We start from the raw sequence: 23532 nt of genomic DNA, 5'->3' as shown, positions 1-23532 counted from the left end.
TCTTCATAAAGAGACACACAGAGGAGGGACACAGAGAGAAGAAGGCCAAATGAGGACAGAGGCAGAGCTGGAGCGATATAGCCTCAAGCCAAGGAACCTGGAGGTACCAGAGCCGGAAGAAGCAAGGAGCAGATTCTCTGCAGGAGCCTTTAGAGGGGACACAGCGCCGCAGTCACCTCGATTTAGGACTTCTGGCCTCCAGAACTGTGAGAGAAGAAATCTGTTGTTTTAAGACACCTGGTTTTTGATAATTCGTTGGCAACCCTTATAGATCAAAACCCTGCCTAACGGGTGGAGGAGATTTGGTGAGATGGAAGAGATGTGGGAGAGCCTTTCTCATATGGAAGCAAAGTGAGTGAAAGCAGGGAGGCCTGGCTGGAGGGAAAATGGGAGGCAGGACCACTATTATAGGACAGCGACTGTCCAGGGGGAGCGGGCACTGATTCTGTGGAGAACCCACCAGAGAATATTTCCTTTTTCTAGGAAAGATGAATTCCTCTCCATTCTTCTTCTCCATTCTCTCCTGTCCTATTTTGGAAAACAGTGCTTGCTGTGCCTCCTTACACCAAAAGAGCCCAAGCAGCCCCGGAAGCGAGTTCACACTCCATTCCACAGCAGTGGGAACCAGTGAAGGGTGAGGTCGGATGTCTGAACACTTAGTGTTCTGCTGTCCATCAATGTAAGGGTCACTCCCTCCAGGGCGCACTCCACCCCTCCCCAACACCAGCAGTTCCACTTTGCGGTGGTGGCTTTATGAATCCCAGCAAAGCTATTTGTTTTGCAGCCCCAGACGGTCCGGGTGATATTGCTGACATCATTGGATGGCCCTGCCAATGTCTTAGAAGTCAGTCCCACCTGCAGATGTCTAAACTAAGTCACATCACTTCTGACAAGCTTCTCCTAAGGGACCATTTTCTCCTATGCTCAGACCACCAAGCTGGAATGAGAGCAGCCAGCCTCAGAGCACACACAATGCCAGCTGTGCTTAGTTAATAACCAGCCAGCTATCTTGGGGAGGCGTCTCGCGGGGCACTGCATGATGAAGCGCAGATCCATGCCCTACTTTCTGCAAACTTAAGCAAGTGAAACTTTCATTAACAATGCCCATGAAAGCAGAGTCCTCGCTGACTTCTCTGGCTGGCTCAGCAGGAGCCGAGAGGGTGTGAGAGGGCTTGTGCAAGAACACATCAATCTCATTTCTGGAAACTGTGCGTGCATTTCCCAGGTGTTGTTTTGAACAGTGAACTCAGAAAGGGCCAATACTCTGGGAGCAGAGAGCTCACCCTGAGTATAATATGGCCTTAAGGGTAGAGAAAAGCAATTAAACGCCGCCTGACAAGAAGAATCTAGGGACTGTGATGCACTGAGCACTAGGGCCGGGTGCTGGGGGCCTGGATTGGAAGGAGACAGGAAGAAACAGACGGGAACAACTGATGCATGATTATTCTTAGTCTTTGATTGCCAGCTCTATTGGGGATTTGACGTTACCCATTGTCCTAGAAACGAAGGAAGGGCATAGGAGTGCCTTCATTTCATTTTCTGGAAATAAACATCTTTAAAGGAAGGAGATCTCTTCCTTCTATGGACACCGTCATATGACTGACACTGTAATGTCAGTGGCTACTGATTTAATGTTGAGAGAGAGACTGCAGAATGGTAAGCACAGGCCAAAATGCAGCTGTTGGCTCCAAGGAGCAGCTTTGGGATCCCCCGGATAAGAGGCCCTGGTGGAGGTCATTCCAGGCATCCTCCTGCCTACAAGAACCCCAGCATCCTTGCCTACTATGGGCTTGAGAGAGAAAGGCCTGGCCTCTTAACATGAGATGTGGGGCTGAGGTTAGGGAGCAGGATGGAGGACCATGGCTGGAGTTGCTAAGTCTCACTGGGGCACTGAGCTGCCCCTAGGGACACCTAGGGGCATCCCTAGGCATCTCTCTGTGCCACTGAGTCAGAGACGTGTGAAAACGTTTCCAGTTGAGCAGTAGGGTATTTTGAATGCAAACACACACAGTTTCCAAACCCCCCACCACTGACCTCCTCTTATTTATTAGAAAATCCAAAAGAGTTTTCCAGGGTTGGCTGGAAGGGTGGATAAATCTGACACTAACTGGCCACCTGAACCATGGAGAGAAACAGTGTCCTCCAGAGAGCAAGCACCATTAGAGAAGCCCTATCATGGTGAGAAGGCCTAAGGCTGGTTGCTGTCCACACACAGCTCCAACCCAGAGAAAGGGAGCAGCCATGTGTCTGTGCTGCAGACATGGCATGCTACTCCATGCTCAGCACTCTAGTCAAGGCTGCAAGTATTACTGGGAACAAGACAGATAGTCCCCAGGCTCAAGGAGCTCGCAGTCCAGCAGGAGTAATAGATGTTCACTAGTTACACCAGGAATTGTTTAGTTACAATGGTCATAAATGCTAATGAGGAGCACAAAGTTCCTGAGAACATACAGTTTTGGATGTAGTCTGAAGGATCTTAAAGATCATCTTGTCCAGCCCAATCAATCCACAGATAAGGAAACTGAGGCTCAGAGAGGGGAAGGAAATAGATGAAGAGTACCTATTTAGTCAGTGACTGAGATGGGATGAGAAAGCATTTCTGATTCCCAATTCTGTTTTTGTTTAGGCTAGGGAAATTGATTTACATTTGTAGTCAGAGCCAGTTGTATCAACATTTTCATGAAAGTGTCTGGGTCTAGGAATTTCATGAAAAAGCCAGTGGATGAGAGAATGGAGGGGGACTATTCACAGCATGGTTAGGGGCTGTTTGCACAAATCCTACTTCTGGTAGCTATTCTAATAAGGCAAGGGTGAGTCCCTGTTGGTACTGTGTGTCCTGTGCTGACATCAGAAATGATAAATGTGCCTGATGCAGGAGCCACGGAGCTCATCACCCCTCAGCTGTAAGTGCTACCTCCATACGGCCTCCCAGATGCCAGCCTCACTCCACACTTCATTCTCGAGTGGCTGTGCCATTCCAGGTCCCCACAGCCTCTCATGGGTCTAGTCTCCTTACTTCTTTCTGTTTGACTTTAGCACCCACACTGTCTTCAGACTGTATGACCTTAGGCGGGTTACCTAAACTTTCTGAACCTCATGTGTAAATGAATGTGGACAATGAGGGTTATAGGTAGGGTCAATTAAGACAAGGCTCCCAGCATAGTGCCTGGTATGTATTCCATATGCACTCCCTAAAATATGTCAGGTCCTGGAACCCTTGATGACTCCTTATAACCTGCAAAATAAGGAATAACCCTGTTAGAATCCAACACATCCAAGAAGATTTTGTTGACTCCTGTTATGTGCTAGTCATTGTGCTGGGTAGTATGGTTACAGAATGAATGAGCCATGATCCCTGACCTCAGGGAGCTAAAAATGTATGGGGGTAGACATGTACACAAGTCTAATCCAGTGTGATGGGTGATGCATCAGCAACAATCACAAAAGGCCATTGAAACACTGACAGTGAGCAACCGAGTCAATTTGGCATGGCATTCAAGGCTTTCTAGCCCTCCTGTCCTATCTCTTACTCTGTCCTTGTGCCAGTGCATCCTGTTCCCTACTCACATTTTTCCAAACACGTGCTGGACGTCTTCCATCTCCCTTCCCCTCCCCACAGCCCTGGGGGTTAACATAAACACAGAGAATATAGGAAATACTAAAGAACATCATAAAAATCACCCATAAACCCAATAAACAAGATAACCACCATTGATATTGTGGTACATTTCCTTCTAGTCTTTTTTCAGTGTACATGTCTTTCCTTATTGCCCTTTTCTCATTCTGCCTTACATTTTAGTTTTTCACATGCATTTATCTCCACTAGACTATAAGCTATTTGAGGAGAAGAATAACGTTTCACTCACTTTTTTTTTTTTTTGAGACATGATTGAGACTCTGTTGCCCAGACTGGAGTACAGTGGTGTGATCATGGCTCACTTACTGCAACCTCAAACTCCTAGGTTCAAGAGAGCCTCCCAAGTAGCTAGGACTACAGGCATGTACCACTGCACTTGGCTAGTTTTTTCTTTTGCTCTCTCTCTCTTTTTCTTTCTTTCCTTCTTTCTTTCTTTTCTTTTCTTTTTTTTTTTTTTTTTTTTTTTAGAGACGGGGTCTTGCTATGTTGCCCAGGCTGGTCTCAAATTCCTGGGCTCAAGCGACCCTCTTGCCTCAGCCTCCCAAAGTGCTGTGATTACAGGTGTGAGTCATCATGCCTGGCCTCACTTGCTTTTTACCCCGCTCCTAACACAGCATCTTATACTAGGAGTCACTCTGTAAATGTTAGCTGAATAGAGCTGCTAGGTGAATTTGTTTGGCTTTGGAATTCTGCATGTAATCATTGTTGAGAAAGCAGCTTTGCTGTGCTGGTGCGTGCTGCTTATTTAAAACTCAGGCATTCTCATGAGCACTAGAAAGTGCTGGCCAGTCAACCACTCTGCTGAGTGGGTGAGGGAAGAGACTAAAAATCCATAATAATTCAACAAGTGGCTGAGCCACAGGCGGGTAATAAAGTGAGTTCTGCATCCTGCATGGGGTTGTGTTGGAAAGCAGCTCTGCCTGCCATGATTCGACTTTGTCTTGCTTTAGAATGAGACAGTTGATACTGGCAAATCTTTCTTTATCCCTTCTGATCAAAAATAATGTTGGCGTTTCACCTGGGTGGGAGTGGGTGAGATTTTCTTCTCTAAGAAGTCAGTTTTGGCTCTAAAATACTCTGGTTAGATTAAAATGTAAGAGGCTCTTGAGCGAGGATTGGAAGTGGGAATAACACAGGCTCTCTTCCAAAAAGCTCGGGGTGGGGAGGCTGGGACCAGGTCAGGAGGAGAATTCACTCAGCATGCCACAGGTCAATGCAAAGCAGAGCACACGAGAGAGAATGTTGTGAGGGATTAACGCAGTAGAAAACGTTAGAGCATCAGGATCCTGTCGAGACCTGTGGCAGGCACAAGAGCCTGGCGGTGTATTAAGTACCCTCCATTTTTATATGTTTCTTTTTTCTTTTGCTTCTTTCTTTCTTTCTTTCTTTCTTTCTTCCTCTCTTCCTCTCTCTCTCCCTCCCTCCCTCCCCCCTCCCTCTCCCTCCCTTCCTTCCTTTCTCTCTCTCTCTTTCTTTCTTTCCTTTTTCTTTCTCTTTCTCTCTTTCTTTCCTTCTTTCTTTTTCTTTCTTTCTTTCTCTCTCTTTCTTCCTTTCCTTCTTTCTTTCTTTCTTTTTCTTTCTTTCTTTCTTCCTCTCTCTCCCTCCCTCCCTCCCCCTCCCTCCCTCCCTTCCTTTCTCTCTCTCTCTTTCTTTCTTTCTTTTTCTTTTTTTTTTTTTAATTATACTTTAAGTTTTAGGGTACATGTGCACATTATGCAGGTTAGTTACATATGTATACATGTGCCATGCTGGTGCGCTGCACCCACTAACTCGTCATCTAGCATTAGGTATATCTCCCAATGCTACCCCTCCCCCCTCCCCCCACCCACCACAGTCCCCAGAGTGTGATATTCCCCTTCCTGTGTCCATGTGATCTCATTGTTCAGTTCCCACCTATGAGTGAGAATATGTGGTGTTTGGTTTTTTGTTCTTGCGATAGTTTACTGAGAATGATGGTTTCCAATTTCATCCATGTCCCTACAAAGGACATGAAGTCATCATTTTTTATGGCTGCATAGTATTCCATGGTGTATATGTGCCACATTTTCTTAATCCACTCTATCATTGTTGGACATTTGGGTTGGTTCCAAGTCTTTGCTATCATGAATAATGCCGCAATAAACATACGTGTGCATGTGTCTTTATAGCAGCATGATTTATAGTCATTTGGGTATATACCCAGTAATGGGATGGCTGGGTCAAATGTTATTTCTAGTTCTAGATCCCTGAGGAATCGCCCCACTGACTTCCACAATGGTTGAACTAGTTTACAGTCCCACCAACAGTGTAAAAGTGTTCCTATTTCTCCACATCCTCTCCAGCACCTGTTGTTTCCTGACTTTTTAATGATTGCCATTCTAACTGGTGTGAGATGATATCTCATAGTGGTTTTGATTTGCATTTCTCTGATGGCCAGTGATGATGAGCATTTTTTCATGTATTTTTTGGCTGCATAAATGTCTTCTTTTGAGAAGTGTCTGTTCATGTCCTTCGCCCACTTTTTGATGGGGTTGTTTGTTTTTTTCTTGTAAATTTGTTTGAGTTCATTGTAGATTCTGGATATTAGCCCTTTATCAGATGAGTAGGTTGCGAAAATTTTCTCCCATGTTGTAGGTTGCCTGTTCACTCTGATGGTAGTTTCTTTTGCTGTGCAGAAGCTCTTTAGTTTAATTAGATCCCATTTGTCAATTTTGGCTTTTGTTGCCATTGCTTTGGGTGTTTTGGACATGAAGTCCTTGCCCATGCCTATGTCCTGAATGGTAATGCCTAGGTTTTCTTCTAGGGTTTTTATGGTTTTAGGTCTAACGTTTAAATCTTTAATCCATCTCGAATTGATTTTTGTATAAGGTGTAAGGAAGGGATCCAGTTTCAGCTTTCTACAGATGGCTAGCCAGTTTTCCCAGCACCATTTATTAAATAGGGAATCCTTTCCCCATTGCTTGTTTTTCTCAGGTTTGTCAAAGATCAGATAGTTGTAGGTATGCGGCGTTATTTCTGAGGGCTCTGTTCTGTTCCATTGATCTATATCTCTGTTTTGGTACCAGTACCATGCTGTTTTGGTTACTGTAGACTTGTAGTATAGTTTGAAGTCAGGTAGTGTGATGCCTCCAGCTTTGTTCTTTTGGCTTAGGATTGACTTGGCGATGCGGGCTCTTTTTTGGTTCCATATGAACTTTAAAGTAGTTTTTTCCAATTCTGTGAAGAAAGTCATTGGTAGCTTGATGGGGATGGCATTGAATCTGTAAATTACCTTGGGCAGTATGGCCATTTTCACGATATTGATTCTTCCTACCCATGAGCATGGAATGTTCTTCCATTTGTTTGTATCCTCTTTTATTTCCTTGAGCAGTGGTTTGTAGTTCTCCTTGAAGAGGTCCTTCACATCCCTTGTAAGTTGGATTCCTAGGTATTTTATTCTCTTTGAAGCAATTGTGAATGGGAGTTCGCTCATGATTTGGCTCTCTGTTTGTCTGTTGTTGGTGTATAAGAATGCTTGTGATTTTTGTACATTGATTTTGTATCCTGAGACTTTGCTGAAGTTGCTTATCAGCTTAAGGAGATTTTGGGCTGAGACGATGGGGTTTTCTAGATAAACAATCATGTCGTCTGCAAACAGGGACAATTTGACTTCCTCTTTTCCTAATTGAATACCCTTTATTTCCTTCTCCTGCCTGATTGCCCTGGCCAGAACTTCCAACACTATGTTGAATAGGAGTAGTGAGAGAGGGCATCCCTGTCTTGTGCCAGTTTTCAAAGGGAATGCTTCCAGCTTTTGCCCATTCAGTATGATATTGGCTGTGGGTTTGTCATAGATAGATCTTATTATTTTGAAATACGTCCCATCAATACCTAATTTATTGAGAGTTTTTAGCATGAAGGGTTGTTGAATTTTGTCAAAGGCTTTTTCTGCATCTATTGAGATAATCATGTGGTTTTTGTCTTTGGCTCTGTTTATATGCTGGATTACATTTATTGATTTGCGTATATTGAACCAGCCTTGCATCCCAGGGATGAAGCCCACTTGATCATGGTGGATAAGCTTTTTGATGTGCTGCTGGATTCGGTTTGCCAGTATTTTATTGAGGATTTTTGCATCAATGTTCATCAAGGATATTGGTCTAAAATTCTCTTTTTTGGTTGTGTCTCTGCCCGGCTTTGGTATCAGAATGATGCTGGCCTCATAAAATGAGTTAGGGAGGATTCCCTCTTTTTCTATTGATTGGAATAGTTTCAGAAGGAATGGTACCAGTTCCTCCTTGTACCTCTGGTGGAATTCAGCTGTGAATCCATCTGGTCCTGGACTCTTTTTGGTTGGTAAACTATTGATTATTGCCACAATTTCAGAGCCTGTTATTGGTCTATTCAGAGATTCAACTTCTTCCTGGTTTAGTCTTGGGAGAGTGTATGTGTCGAGGAATGTATCCATTTCTTCTAGATTTTCTAGTTTATTTGCGTAGAGGTGTTTGTAGTATTCTCTGATGGTAGTTTGTATTTCTGTGGGATCAGTGGTGATATCCCCTTTATCATTTTTTATTGTGTCTATTTGATTCTTCTCTCTTTTTTTCTTTATTAGTCTTGCTAGCGGTCTATCAATTTTGTTGATCCTTTCAAAAAACCAGCTCCTGGATTCATTGATTTTTTGAAGGGTTTTTTGTGTCTCTATTTCCTTCAGTTCTGCTCTGATTTTAGTTATTTCTTGCCTTCTGCTAGCTTTTGAATGTGTTTGCTCTTGCTTTTCTAGTTCTTTTAATTGTGATGTTAGGGTGTCAATTGTGGATCTTTCCTGCTTTCTCTTGTGGGCATTTAGTGCTATAAATTTCCCTCTACACACTGCTTTGAATGCGTCCCAGAGATTCTGGTATGTTGTGTCTTTGTTCTCGTTGGTTTCAAAGAACATCTTTATTTCTGCCTTCATTTCGTTATGTACCCAGTAGTCATTCAGGAGCAGGTTGTTCAGTTTCCATGTAGTTGAGCGGCTTTGAGTGAGATTCTTAATCCTGAGTTCTAGTTTGATTGCACTGTGGTCTGAGAGATAGTTTGTTATAATTTCTGTTCTTTTACATTTGCTGAGGAGAGCTTTACTTCCAACTATGTGGTCAATTTTGGAATAGGTGTGGTGTGGTGCTGAAAAAAATGTATATTCTGTTGATTTGGGGTGGAAAGTTCTCTAGATGTCTATTAGGTCTGCTTGGTGCAGAGCTGAGTTCAATTCCTGGGTATCCTTGTTGGCTTTCTGTCTCGTTGATCTGTCTAATGTTGACAGTGGGGTGTTAAAGTCTCCCATTATTAATGTGTGGGAGTCTAAGTCTCTTTGTAGGTCACTCAGGACTTGCTTTATGAATCTGGGTGCTCCTGTATTGGGTGCATATATATTTAGGATAGTTAGCTCCTCTTGTTGAATTGATCCCTTTACCATTATGTAATGGCCTTGTCTCTTTTGATCTTTGTTGGTTTAAAGTCTGTTTTATCAGAGACTAGGATTGCAACCCCTGCCTTTTTTTGTTTTCCATTTGCTTGGTAGATCTTCCTCCATCCTTTTATTTTCAGCCTATGTGTGTCTCTGCACGTGAGATGGGTCTCCTGAATACAGCACACTGATGGGTCTTGACTCTTTATCCAACTTGCCAGTCTGTGTCTTTTAATTGGAGAATTTAGTCCATTTACATTTAAAGTTAATATTGTTATGTGTGAATTTGATCCTGTCATTATGATGTTAGCTGGTGATTTTGCTCGTTAGTTGATGCAGTTTCTTCCTAGTCTCGAAGGTCTTTACATTTTGGCATGATTTTGCAGCGGCTGGTACCGGTTGTTCCTTTCCATGTTTAGCGCTTCCTTCAGGAGCTCTTTTAGGGCAGGCCTGGTGGTGACAAAATCTCTCAGCATTTGCTTGTCTGTAAAGGATTTTATTTCTCCTTCACTTATGAAGCTTAGTTTGGCTGGATATGAAATTCTGGGTTGAAAATTCTTTTCTTTAAGAATGTTGAATATTGGCCCCCACTCTCTTCTGGCTTGTAGGGTTTCTGCTGAGAGATCCGCTGTTAGTCTGATGGGCTTCCCTTTGAGGGTAACCCGACCTTTCTCTCTGGCTGCCCTTAACATTTTTTCCTTCATTTCAACTTTGGTGAATCTGACAATTATGTGTCTTGGAGTTGCTCTTCTCGAGGAGTATCTTTGTGGCGTTCTCTGTATTTCCTGAATCTGAACGTTGGCCTGCCTTGCTAGATTGGGGAAGTTCTCCTGGATAATATCCTGCAGAGTGTTTTCCAACTTGGTTCCATTCTCCACATCACTTTCAGGTACACCAATCAGACGTAGATTTGGTCTTTTCACATAGTCCCATATTTCTTGGAGGCTTTGCTCATTTCTTTTTATTCTTTTTTCTCTAAACTTCCCTTCTCGCTTCATTTCATTCATTTCATCTTCCATTGCTGATACCCTTTCTTCCAGTTGATCGCATCGGCTCCTGAGGTTTCTGCATTCTTCACGTAGTTCTCGAGCCTTGGTTTTCAGCTCCATCAGCTCCTTTAAGCACTTCTCTGTATTGGTTATTCTAGTTATACATTCTTCTAAATTTTTTTCAAAGTTTTCAACTTCTTTGCCTTTGGTTTGAATGTCCTCCCGTAGCTCAGAGTAATTTGATCGTCTGAAACCTTCTTCTCTCAGCTCGTCAAAGTCATTCTCCATCCAGCTTTGTTCCGTTGCTGGTGAGGAACTGCGTTCCTTTGGAGGAGGAGAGGCACTTTGCGTTTTAGAGTTTCCAATTTTTCTGTTCTGTTTTTTCCCCATCTTTGTGGTTTTATCTACTTTTGGTCTTTGATGATGGTGATGTACAGATGGGTTTTTGGTGTGGATGTCCTTTCTGTTTGTTAGTTTTCCTTCTAACAGACAGGACCCTCAGCTGCAGGTCTGTTGGAATACCCTGCCGTGTGAGGTGTCAGTGTGCCCCTGCTGGGGGGTGCCTCCCAGTTAGGCTGCTCGGGGGTCAGGAGTCAGGGACCCACTTGAGGAGGTAGTCTGCCCGTTCTCAGATCTCCAGCTGCGTGCTGGGAGAACCACTGCTCTCTTCAAAGCTGTCAGACAGGGACATTTAAGTCTGCAGAGGTTACTGCTGTCTTTTTGTTTATCTGTCCCCTCCCCCAGAGGTGGAGCCTACAGAGGCAGGCAGGCCTCCTTGAGCTGTGGTGGGCTCCACCCAGTTGGAGCTTCTGGGCTGCTTTGTTTACCTAAGCAAGCCTGGGCAATGGCGGGCGCCCCTCCCCCAGCCTCGCTGCCGCCTTGCAGTTTGATCTCAGACTGCTGTGCTAGCAATCAGCGAGACTCCGTGGGCGTAGGACCCTCCGAGCCAGGTGTGGGATATAGTCTCGTGGTGCGCTGTTTTTTAAGCCGGTCTGAAAAGTGCAGTATTCGGGTGGGAGTGACCCGATTTTCCAGGTGCGTCCGTCACCCCTTTCTTTGACTCGGAAAGGGAACTCCCTGACCCCTTGCGCTTCCCAGGTGAGGCAATGCCTCGCCCTGCTTCGGCTCGCACACGGTGCGCGCACCCACTGACCTGCGCCCACTATCTGGCACTCCCTAGTGAGATGAACCCGGTACCTCAGATGGAAATGCAGAAATCACCCGTCTTCTGCGTCGCTCACGCTGGGAGCTGTAGACCGGAGCTGTTCCTATTCGGCCATCTTGGCTCCTCTCTCTTTCTTTTTCTTTCTTTCTTTCTTGCTTTTCTTTTTCTTTCTTTCTTTCTTTCTTGAGATAGAGTTTTGCTATCCTTGCCTAGACTGCATTGCAATGGCACGATCTCAGCTCACTGCAACTTCCGCCTCCTGGGTTCAAGCGATTCTCCTGCCTCAGCTTCTTCAGTAACTGGGATTACAGGCGCCTGCCACCACGCCCAGCTAATTTTTTGTGTTTTTAGTAGAGATGGGGTTTCACCATGTTGGCCAGGCTGGTCTTGAACTCCTGACCTCAGTTGATCCACCTGCCTCAGCCTCCCAAAGTGCTGGGATTATAGGCGTGAGCCACTGTACCTGGCCACCTTCCATTTTTATAAAAAATGTAGGAAATTCATTGGTGTGGATGGCAACAGGACAATGAAAGCAGATATAAGAGAGATAAGTCCATTCACAATCTGAGATTTTTATTTGGATATGGCAGGATTTTTGTTATTTAGATGTCTTTTTTCTTGAAAGAGAATATGGTATAGCAGAGGATGTTTCTAGTATTAAATATCTCAGAGGGAATTTCATTACCAGATCAAGGAAAGAGTCTGCACGGTTTTGGCTTCTGATGAAAAGCATCTAAAACCAAGTTAAATCAAAGAGAACCCTTAAACAAATCATTGATTTGGGTGATGCAAAGAAACCTCAGTCAGAGAGCCTCTTTTGGAGCATGAAAGGAGGGGAACTATGCAGGGCTCAGCCTTTGAGACTACATTCCGGGATAGGATTTCCTATCTCTGCACACCATTAGAAAGAAATGAAATGGACAGGATCTGGTGATTTACCTACTATGGAGGAGGACAAGAGGAGCCCAAGGCCCAAGGAGGCCAAGTGACTTTCCCGAGGTTAGGACATCAGCGGTGACATGGGGGAATATGCTTTTTTTAAAAAAAAAATCCCAAGTCTGGTTTTCTTTCTGCACCTCTACATTGCCTGTGGGAGGTAAGGGATTCAGTAGAAAGAGCATGGGTTTGAGATGTGCTTGGTTGGAATCCAGCCTCCATTTCCTCATCTGCACATAACCGAGGCTGTGTCAATCATAACACCTGCTGTGTTAATTCCCCCAAAACATTCTCTCTTGGGTGCTCTACTTTGCTTTAACCTGTGGCCTCCTGAGCAAATTCCCCTCCTGACCTGGTCCCAGTCTCCCCACCCTGAAGTTTTTGGAAAGGAGCCTGTGTTATTCCTACTTTCAACCCTAACTCAAGGAGTCCAGGAGTTGTTCCTGTCTGCTCAAGTAGGACCTCCAGCTTCTTGTAAACTCTCCTCTAGCCTCACACACTCACTGGCTCACTCATTCATTCAGGTGCTTTTCTGGATGCCAGGGATACAGCTGTGAACCAAAGAGACACCTGCCTTCATGGAGCTTACACTCCAGACCAGCGCTGCACATCAGAAATACAACATGAGCCCCTTGTATAATTTTCCATTTTGGCCCCATTGTTTTAAAAAAGTAAAAGAAACAGATGAAATTCATTGTAATAACATTTTGTTTAACCTAATACATGCAACATATAATCATTTCAGCATGCAGTCACTCTAAAAATTATTAACGAGATCTTTTACATTCCTTTCTTTTGAACTCAGTCTTTGAAATCTCTTTTGCTCTTACATCTCACTTTAGACTGTCCACAGTTCAAGTGCTCACCTTCATATGTGGCTTGTGGCTACTGTATTGGACAGTACAGGTCTATGGCTTGGGATCAAGACTCTGCCATCCCCCCAAGGCATGGAAACTGGGAGAAGAGCATCCCTGCAAGCCCGGCTGCTTGAGAGAGAATGCTGCCCGCTCCACAAAGGTGTCTTCACCCGGGGCCCTCGGTTCCACCCACTGGAGCATGCTGAGCTCATGCAAAAAGAGGAAGGATGCCCATGCCCCTGGGTCCTGACCTAGTCTGTGGGTTCAGGCGAGGGAACAACGCTGTACTATCTTCCCTATAATGATAATAGTAATAATATAATTAGCACTTAAAGCACTAAGTACGGGTCATACCCTGTGCTAAGCACTTTCTGTGTGCTGTGTATCTTATCATCTTCACAACAACTTTATGAGAGGTGCTGTTATCATCCATGTTTAACACAGGAGAAATTGGCTCAGAGAAGATAAATAACTTCCTGAGGATCACAGGTAGGAAGTGGCAGAGCTGGGACTTGAACCCAGGGCTGTCTAAAACCAAAGCCTAGTGTTCTTAAGACAGAGTGGGATCCATCTATGGTCACTTGGGAACCGAGCACAGGATCCTGAGCCTCATCTAAGGCGCTCTTCATCCATTCAAAGTCCACACCGCCGAGTTGGAATGCTTTGGAGATGGAGGTGTCATTGAAGATGACTAAGTGTCACATGGAGGAGTATATGGGAGACATCTGGCATCCCCAGGCCTGGCCCTCCACAGCTGTCAACCAGGATCCATAACTGCTGGCATGTTCTTATTACAAATAAGATAGCGTAATCTTTGAAAGCCATATAATAATGTAGGTGTATTACAAATAAGATAGTGACTCATAAATGAGAGGCATAAATGACAAAATCCTTTGTGTACTCTGAAGCACCATATAAAAGTGTGCTCTCATCATTTTATGGTTATTGCTGTTGTTATCGTTCAGTCGGTGGTGTGTCCAGGGAGCTTACCCTAGCCCGGATCGCAGTGGTAGGCCTGCAATATCAAGTGGCAGCTGAGAACATAACCTGACTTGAATGTTCTGTGGCCACTGGGTCCCAGCACTTGGAAGTATTTGAGTTGTGCGTATGGATATATTGCAGTAAAAGCCCAATGTGCAGACGAGCTAATTAGCCAGGTGTTTTCAGCATTTGCCAGCTTGCCCAGTGCTGAAATCAGTCTTCATGTTCAGCTTTGGTGGCCAGCAGCACTCCTGGCTCTTCAGAGCATTGTTAGAGAGACACTTAGAAACCAGCAGACATGATGGAGGGGGTACAGCCTCATTCTGAAGTCCCAGGATAGGCTAGAGGCCAGGAAGCCAGCCTCTAGCATCTGGAAGAGAAGGCCCATCGACTGCTGCGGGTTTCCTGGGCATTTCTCGTGACCTTGCTAAATGGGATTATCCTGAAGAGCATCCAAATCCCATTCACTCTCTAAGCCCAGTTTAAATCCCACTCGCTCCACAGAAGCCTTTCCTGACATTTCAGCTCCTGTCCTCTCCCCATCTAAAGTCCTGTGGTATCGAACGCCTGTGCCATCCACTTAGACACTGAAATGTCCTGGCTTGTACAAAGCGTCTTCCAAAAGTTCATGGAAAATGCATATTATTAAAAAAAAAATACAAGAATTTCAAAATTGTTTTAGCACCAAAATAAACTCATACTAACTTGGTATAACATCTGAACAGGATCTAGTTTGAGTCACTAAGAAGGAAAAGACATCAGTTTGAAAAGAGCCCCTATCAAAGCAACACAAATTCTGCTAAAATTGAAGCAAAAACAAACAACAAATTTGTAGAGAAGCTTAGGCAGGAGAATTGTGAAATTATTGATGCTTTACAAGAAGTTCATGGGGACAATGCCCCCCAAAATCAGCATTTACAAATGGACAGCTCATTTTAAGAAGGGATGAGATGGTATTGAAGATGAAGCCCATAGCAGCAGACCATCCACATCAATTTGCAAGGAAAAGATACATCTTGTTTGTGCCCTAACTAAAAAGGACCAATGTTTAACAGAACTAACGATGGCCAACATCATAGACATCTCAACTGGTTTAGCTTACATAATATTGACTGAAACATTAAAATTGAGCAAACTTTCCACTCAATGTTTGACAAAACCCTTGTGCCCAGATCAGCTGCAGACAAGAGCAGAGCTTTCAATGGAACTTTCAAACAAGTGGGATCAAGACCCTGAAGGACTTCTTTGAAGAACTGTAACAGGGGATGAAACAGGGCTTTTTCAGTATGATCCTGAAAACAAAGCACAATCAAACCAAGAGGTGGAAGTGGCCCAGTTAAAGCAAATGTGGACCAGTCAAGAGCAGAGGTCATGGCAATGGTCTTTTGGAATGCTCAAGGCATTTTGCTTGTTGACTTTCTGAAGAGCCAAAGAAGAATAACATCTGCTCATTATGAGAGCATTTATTATGAGAAAGCCAAAGCATTAGAAGAAAAACACCTAAAAAGAAAAAAAAAAAAAAGCCTGGGAGAGTGTCACCAGAGAGTCCTCCACCAGGATGATGCTCCCGCTCCTTCTTCTCTTCAGACAAGGGCAATTTCAAGAGAGGTTTGGTGGGAAATCATCAGGCATCCACTGTACAGTTCTGATTTGGCTCCTTCTGACTTCTTTTTGTTTTCTAATCTTAAATCTTTAAAGGGCACTCATTTTTCTTCAGTTAATAATGCAAAAAAGACTGCATTGATATGATTAAGTTCCCAGGACCCTCATTTCTTTAGGGATGGACTATATGGCTGTTGTCATTGCTTAAAAAAGTGTATCAAACATGATGGAACTTATGTTGGGAAATCAAGTTTATATTTGTAATTTTCATCTTTTAATTCCATTTTTATGAACTTTTTGAAGTCCCCTTTTATTGTTAGCTACATGTTGTTGTCTGGTTTAACCTTTACTTTCACATTCCTGGCCTTCAGTGACCTCTCCCAGTGACAATCATATGTAGACTTGGGACATCTCTGATAGGTTGTCTTGGGACAACCTATCTGGTTGGTAAACTGTACCTTGTTTCAGACTGGGTTTAAGGGAGCCGTTTCATTATTATAAGTACGTGTGATGTTCTTAACTAACTTTTCATGTGGCTTTGCAAGCTGTCTAGGCATCCAAAACATACACCCTTTGAGACTCAGGTTGGTCTCTTGTAATCTCAGCCTCCATCTTAGAATAGCTGTCTTACTTACCTTGGTTGTACTCAGTGACAGCATATTGCTGGGATATTGAGTGAAGGGCTAGTGCCACTGTCCAAATTAGCTCCCTCTCATACTAGCCACTCACGGAATACTCTTTACTTTCCTTGTACTGCAGTTACCATGATTTATATCATATATTCACTCATTTGTTAAAGCCTTTCCCCCAACCCACTGGGAGACCTATTTGCTTCTTCACCATATCCCATGCACCCAGTACCTGGAACCTGGTAGGGGGTCTGTAAAGACTAGATCAATAAATGCATGAATTAATTAGCATGGTCACTCTAGGAGATGGCAAGGTTTGGGACAAGAGAGTTCAGATCTGGGGCTCAGTGGCTTTCTGAATCCCTCGGCTGTAAAGAGAAGTAAGGTCTGCTACAGATGGACAGCGGAATAATGGAAAATACATTGGCCTAGAAGTCAGGGACCTGAGGGTCAGGCATTCTACTGCATTTTCTATGTAACCTCGAGAAAGCCTTATAAGGGTTGAAGGAGATGTTTTTGTGAAATTGCTTTGTAAACCATAAAGTGATATGGTAAGATGTTGTTCATCACCCTAAGATCTGGCCCCTGTCTATTTGTCCGAATGTATTTCTTATTAATTTAATGTAGGTAGGCCAATCTTCTCATTAAAAAATATTTTTCTCTCCTTACTGCAAAATAATGCATTGTAGTAATAAAAATATCAGAAAATTCAGAAGAAAATAAAAATCATCTCTTAAGGTTACCAACTAAAAATAACACTGTTCATATCTTATTTATAGTCTAAACAATTTTTTTCTAAGTGAGTTTCCCAGGTGTCAGCAGTGGGGGCAAGACAGGGCAGCTTTCCTCTCCTGTTTTCCCACTGCACTGGCTTTGCTGAGGGCTGCTGCCTGGGAAAACACCAGAGAGTGAAGTCTCCCCATTTGTTTGCTTCCAGCATCCTGGTAGCAATGCCAGTGGAGCAGGGGACAGGGGTGCCAACAGGTGGCTTAGAGAGGGGGTTATCTTGCTCCAGCACTTTTCATTATCTAAAAGTGCTTATTTGGTCTGTGTATTTTTATTTGTCTCTGCCCACTGGAATATAAGCTCCACAAGGACAATACCTTGCTGGATTTGCCTGTTGCTGCCTTTGGCACCTAAAGAAAGTGCCTGCACAGAGTGAATATTCATTGAACAAATGAATGAACATGAGCACTGTGTTACCTCGTATAGAACAGGAAACAGCTGATGAATATTTGCCTCCCATGAATTGTGCATATGAGAGGCACAGAGGCCAGACTCCTTGGTAATATACATCTGGACTTCAGGTCTAGCTGTGGTTTGAGCTTTGGCATTATACAATAGATAATCCCAATCCCCTTTTTGTAATCACTACTGCTCCCTTCAGTCATTTCAAGCATGCTCTCAGACCATGCTACTCAGCATGTGGCCAAAGCATTCTTTAAAATTGCTTTCCAGGTTCAGTCGTAACACTCCCAAACTGTCCTGTGCAAGGAAGCCCATCCTCTCCCTGTCCCTAAGCCTGTCCCTCCTCCATCGTTTTTCAGCTTTCCCTCCTTATGTAGCCCCTAGGCTTTCTTGTACATCCTACTGCATTTCCTTCTCAGGGAAGGCAGTGATTCTTGCCACAATGCTTACATCGCTATCTTCAAAGGTGAGCTCCTGTGGTGTAGACAGCGTCTGTGGATTGGATGGAAAGAATTTCAAGAGCACTTGCTGAGAGCTGGAGCTCTGTTGGGGGCGGAGGAGGGGGGGCAGTGTCCAATTAACCCTGAGGCTACCCCGTTCTCATGCACAAGGGCCTGCTCCCATCAGGCTGGACATAATCTCTGGATTCAGGGTCACTAAGCAGACTTATCATCGCTATTCCTTCATCTTCCCTCCTCTTCTCCAAAACCTGGAAGAGGATGAATTAGGCCTGTTTTCTTCCAGAACACTGCAATGCGGTAGGAGCAATGTTTCCTCCCAAGTTTTTCCAAAATTGCTATAAAGCCACTTCTGTTGTAACCCTCAGTGGAAAATAAGGTGTGACTCATCTCTTGTGTGTTTCCTAGGTGGAATTCAAGTCACCAGTGGCCAAAGTACCCTCCAGGTGTGAAGAGTTGCAGGAGCCGGGAGCTGCAAGGTGAGTGAGCGAACAAAAGGCGACAGGTTGCAGAGTACTAGATCTGCCCCCACCCCAGACCCCAACTTCAGGCCCTGCCTTGTTAGCACTATTGTAGCTGTTTTTTAATATTCATGAGGATCAGCAGTGGGCCCTTAGATTTGAGAAACAATTCATCAGCCTTCTTGAGGACAGTTTTAAAAATACTAGATGATGGAGGGTCTATTCCACCTTGTTGGAGTATCACTGAAGTTCATTTAAGGGAGGCCTCTGGGAGAGGGGGTTTGTCACTTTGCCCAGCTCTTTTACATGTGGGCACGAGGGTCTGGAAGCTTCCAGAGAGGGTCTGCTAGCCCCTCTCTGCAAAGAGCCACTCCTCAGCCACTGGTCACTCACAGAGCCAGTTCCACTGTGGAGCCTGTCCAATCCTGATTTCCCTGCTGTCCAGCCTCCCTTGGCAATGAGGAGGGTGTGTTTACTTTGGTGTACAGCATCACTGTTCACTTTCACATCTGCTGTCTCATTTCAGCCACTTCCCATGGGATAGTAATATAGTAATAGTTTGGATATTTGTCACTGCCCAAATCTCATGTTGAATTGTAATCCCTAGTTTTGGAGGTGGGCCTGGTGGGAGGTGATTGGATTATGGGGGTGAATCCTCATGAATGGCTTAGCACTATCCCTCATGGCTTGGTGCTGTACTTACCATAGTGAGTGAGTTCTCATGATATCTGGTCATTTAAAAGTGAGTGGTACCTCACCCCCAACTGTGTCTCTCTCTGTTGCTCCTGCTTTGCCATCTGACATGCAAGCTCCTGCTTCACCTTCTGCCATGAGTAAGAGCTCCCTGGGGCTTCCCCAGTAACCAAGCAGATGTTGGCACCATGCTTGCATAGCTTGCAGAACCATAAGCCAATTAAACTTCTTTTCTTCTTAAATTACCCAGTCTCGGGTATTTCTTTATAGCAATGCAAGAATGACCTAATACAGATAGGCAGGGAGGAAACTGTTATCCCCACTTAAAAAAAAAAAATGGCCAACTTCCCAAGGTCACAGGGTGGCAAAGTTCACACTTGAACTTTATTTTTGATGCCTGAACCTTTCTATGATACTATGCTCCTGCTAGCCTCTTGACAGATGGGGTTGAGACAGGATGAGAATAGGGAAGGCAGAGGGACTGAAGACTAGGGGTTTGATGGGGAAATAATTGGGAACTGTTGGCTAAGATACCAAGTGGGGTTATCTCTGCAGGCTAGATTCATTGTTGTCTTTGTTTTCCTCTCATTTTCAACCAGCCACTAAAATCCATGATAATAATATGCTATCCAAACTCATAGTGATTCATACAAGAAAGACTATGGTTTGGAGAAAATGTCAAAATTTAGCCCTTTGGATGGCCTTTTATTCCACCTCAGTATAGCATCTTGTATGTTAAACTCTAACTAATACTGAATTTGTTACCAAGAGTGGGGTGCCACTGTAATAAATACCTAAAAATGTGGATGTGGCTGTGGAATGGGTAATAGACAGAGGCTGAAAGAATTTTGAGGTACATGCTAGAAAAAGCCTACATTGCCATGACCTGACTTTTAAAGGTGGTTCTGGGGAGGGCTCAGAAGGAGAAGAGAAGAGCTGTAGAGAAGGCCTCAATCTTAAAGAAGATGTAAGTCATCCTGAACAGTACATTGGTGGGAATATGGATGATAAAAGCCATTCTGATGAGGTCTCAGATGAAAATGAAGAACATGTTATTAGACACTAGAGGAAAGGCCAGTCTTGTTATAAAGTGGCAAAGAACTTGGCTAAGTTGTGCTCACATCAGTGTTTTGTAGAAGGTAGAACCTGCAAGTGATGAAATTGGATATTTGACTGAGGAAATATCTAAGCAAAGTTTAAAGGAGTGGCCTAGTTTCTCTCGACTGCTTAAAGTAAAATTTGAGAGGAGGACTATGACTTAAGATGAAATTGCGAGTCAAAAGCAGAGAACTTAAAGATTTGGAACATTCTCAGCCTATCCCTTTAGAGATGGAACATCTGTCGTGCCCCTGTCCCATCATTGTTTTTGGAAGCACATAACTTGTTTGATTTCACAGGTTCACAGCTGGTGAGGAATTTGTCTTAGAATGAATAATACCGAGTCTCAACCATATCTGATTTACATGATATTTACATGAGATTTTGGACTTTCTGCCTTTGAGTTTATGCTACAACGAGTTGAGACTTTTGAGGCTGTTGGAATGGAACAAATGTATTTTGCATGTGAGAAGGACATGAGTTGGGGAAATCAGTCTTGGAATGCTACGGACTGAATAACTGTGTCACTTTAAAACTCATTATGTTGAAACTTAACCTCCCAAGTGGATGATAGTAGGAAATGGGGCCTTTGAGGACTCTAATGGGATTAGTGCCCTAATAAAAGAGGACCTAGTAAACGTCCCATCTTTCTTTTTTTTCTTTTTTTCTTTTTTTTTTTGCGGTGGAGCCTCGCTCTGTCGCCAGGCTGGAGTGCAGTGGCACGATCTTGGCTCACTGCAACCTCCGCCTCCTGGGTTCAAGCGATTCTCCTGCCTCAGCCTCCCGAGTAGCTGGGATTACAGGCACGCAACACTATGCCCAGCTAATTTTTGTATTTTTAGTAGAGACGGGGTTTCACCATGTTGGCCAGGATGGTCTCCATCTCTTGACCTTGTGATCCACCCACCTTGGTCTCCCAAAGTGCTGCAATTGTAGGCTTGAGCCACTGCGCCCGGCCAACTTCCCATCTTTCTTACCATGTGAGAACACTGTGAGAAGTTGCAATCTGCAACTCAGAAGAGGGCCCTCACCAGAACCCAACCATGCTGGCACCTGATCTCAGACTTCCAGCCTCCAGAACTGGGAGAAATAAATGTCTATTGTTTATAGGCCATCCAGTCTATGGTATTTTGTTATATTAGCTGGAATAGAGTGAGATATTAAATACTGGTAAGACTTAGCACAGACAAACAGAAAGGGCATGCCAGATGACTGAGCTATATATTTGAAGATGCTGAGGCACAAAAAAGCTGAGAGAACAGGAAATACTTTGGAAGGAAGTGAATGTGGTAGGAGAAGAGGGAGATGACTCTAAAGAAGTAGTAGTGGTCCTGTGTGTTTCAGATTGATACTGAAAACAATGGGGAGGCATGATCAGGTCTGCATTTTAGACAGGTCTTCCTAGCAGTGTTCTTAGGGCTTTGTTTAACTGTTTTCTGGAAAGCAGTTTAGTAATACACATTAGGAGCCTTTAATATGTGCATACAAAATGCCTCTGGTTCAATCATATTATATCTGGGAATGATAATAATAACAATCACCTACCATGTAGTCCATATTGTATCAGGTATTTTCGATATGCTGGGTGCATTATTTTTGTTTAATCCTTACAACAATTCTGCAAGTAAGAATCATTAGCCTCATTGTACAGATAAAGAAACCAAGGTTTTATTTACTTTCTAATTTTTTTTTTTGAGATGGAGTCTCGCTCTGTCGCCCAGGCCAGAGTGCAGTGGCACAGTCTTTGCTCACTGCAACTTCCACCTCCCGGGTTCAAGCGATTCTCCTGCCTCAGCCTCCTGAGTAACTGGAATTACAGGCATGTGCCACCATGCCCGGCTAATTTTGTATTTTTAGTAGAGACGGAGTTTCACCGTGTTGGCCAGGCTGGTCGTGAACTCCTGACCTCAAGTGATCCATCCACCTCAGCCTCCCAAAGTGCTGGGATTACAGGCATGAGCCACTGCGCCCGGCCAGAAACTGAGGTTGTAAAGAGTCAGGCAGACTTAAGATTGAATTCATGAATTAGCTGTTTTCCTGCAATAAATTACTTAACTTTTCGGAAACAGCTTCCTGTGGTGCTACTATAAAGAATAATGCAAAGCAGATTTAAAGAAAACCTCCTCTTTATTGGATTATCCACTCATTTGGATTATCTCTACCATAGCTGACTTTCATTTTCTCAAACATTTGAGAGAAGCTTCTGCTTCAAAAATTAAGTAAAATGAGTCAGAATTGTATGGTGTAGAAAATTACTGGAGAGTAGTTTTATTTTTGGGGACCGCTCTGAGAGTTGTTTGTGCCGACAGTTTTTATTGCACACACAAGTGGCTCTTCTCACCTCCTCTACCTCTGCTGTTTGTATGTTGTCCCCTGCTAGATTGTCAGTGCATCGTGAAAGACAATACAAATCTGTGTCTCCCACATCAGCTGCCGGGTTCAGTGCCTTCCACATAGCTGGAGAAATTGCAACCATTTTTCCAGAAAGAGTTGGAACATCATAATCCAAGAGAAAGAGAGGCTTTGAGAATACAGTGCTAAGAGTTAAGGGCCTAGGAGCAGACACAGAAAACATAGATATTTAGGTCTGGAGACTTGAAAAGGAAGGTTTGGAACTGGGAGAATATATCGCATAGAAAATATACAAAATATTGTCATTAATGTTGGGTCAAAAGAATTATCTTAGATTGGGCTCCCAGAAGCCAACCTTGAGAGGAAAATTCATATTCAGGTGATTTATTAAGAAAATGCTGGCCAGGCATGATGGCTCATGCCTGTAATCCCAGCACTTTGGGAGGCCGAGGCGGGCGGATCACGAGGTCAGGAAATAGAGACCATCCTGGCTAACACGGTGAAACCCCGTCTCTACTAAAAAATACAAAAAATTACCCGGGCGTGGTGGCGGGCGCCTGTAGTCCCAGCTACTCGGGAGGCTGAGGCAGGAGAATGGCGTGAACCCGGGAGGCGGAGCTTGCAGTGAGCCAAGATGGCGCCACTGCACTCCAGCCTGGGCGACTGAGTGAGACTCCGTCTCAAAAAAAGAAAAGAAAAGAAAAGAAAAGAAAAGAAAAGAAAAGAAAAGAAAAGAAAATGCTTCCAGGGGAACCTGATAAGGGATTGGGAAGCAGGATGGGAGGTAGGAGAAAGCCACACATAGTGAGATCTCAGCAAAGTTCCAGCCTCTGTCCCCACAAAAGTGTTCTAAAGTGTAAATCACAACTAGAGTTTGTCCCCTCTGGAGGCAGGAGGACTGGGCTTTCATAATTCCACGCCTGTCAGTCGTTGGATAAGGGCTCTTTAGAGGGGTGGGGGAAACTTCCAGGCACTTGTGGCTCTGTCCATGTGGACAAAGTGGGTCAATCAATAGCTCAAGGGTCCACCTTCTAAGAGTTACAGGTTCAGAGAGATAGAAGCGAAAGCACACGGATGCT

The 23532-nt window shown here is 44.0% G+C and overlaps 1 protein-coding gene across 4 annotated transcripts in view; it reads left to right on the top strand.

Annotated features, from left to right (window-relative positions):
* CRACR2A (calcium release activated channel regulator 2A) overlaps positions 1-23532 on the top strand; it is a 152871-nt gene that overhangs the window by 27703 nt on the left and 101636 nt on the right. For all 4 annotated transcript variants that reach the window (XM_034935201.3, XM_008973764.5, XM_034935199.3 and 1 more), the window contains exon 3: positions 18258-18328. The gene's annotated coding sequence lies outside the window, so the exon portion shown is untranslated. The remainder of the gene's footprint in view (positions 1-18257; positions 18329-23532) is intronic.

The sequence above is a fragment of the Pan paniscus genome, chromosome 10 (genome assembly GCF_029289425.2).
Source record: "Pan paniscus chromosome 10, NHGRI_mPanPan1-v2.0_pri, whole genome shotgun sequence".
Classification (NCBI taxonomy): domain Eukaryota; kingdom Metazoa; phylum Chordata; class Mammalia; order Primates; family Hominidae; genus Pan; species Pan paniscus.
This window is presented reverse-complemented; position numbering and strand designations above follow the sequence as displayed.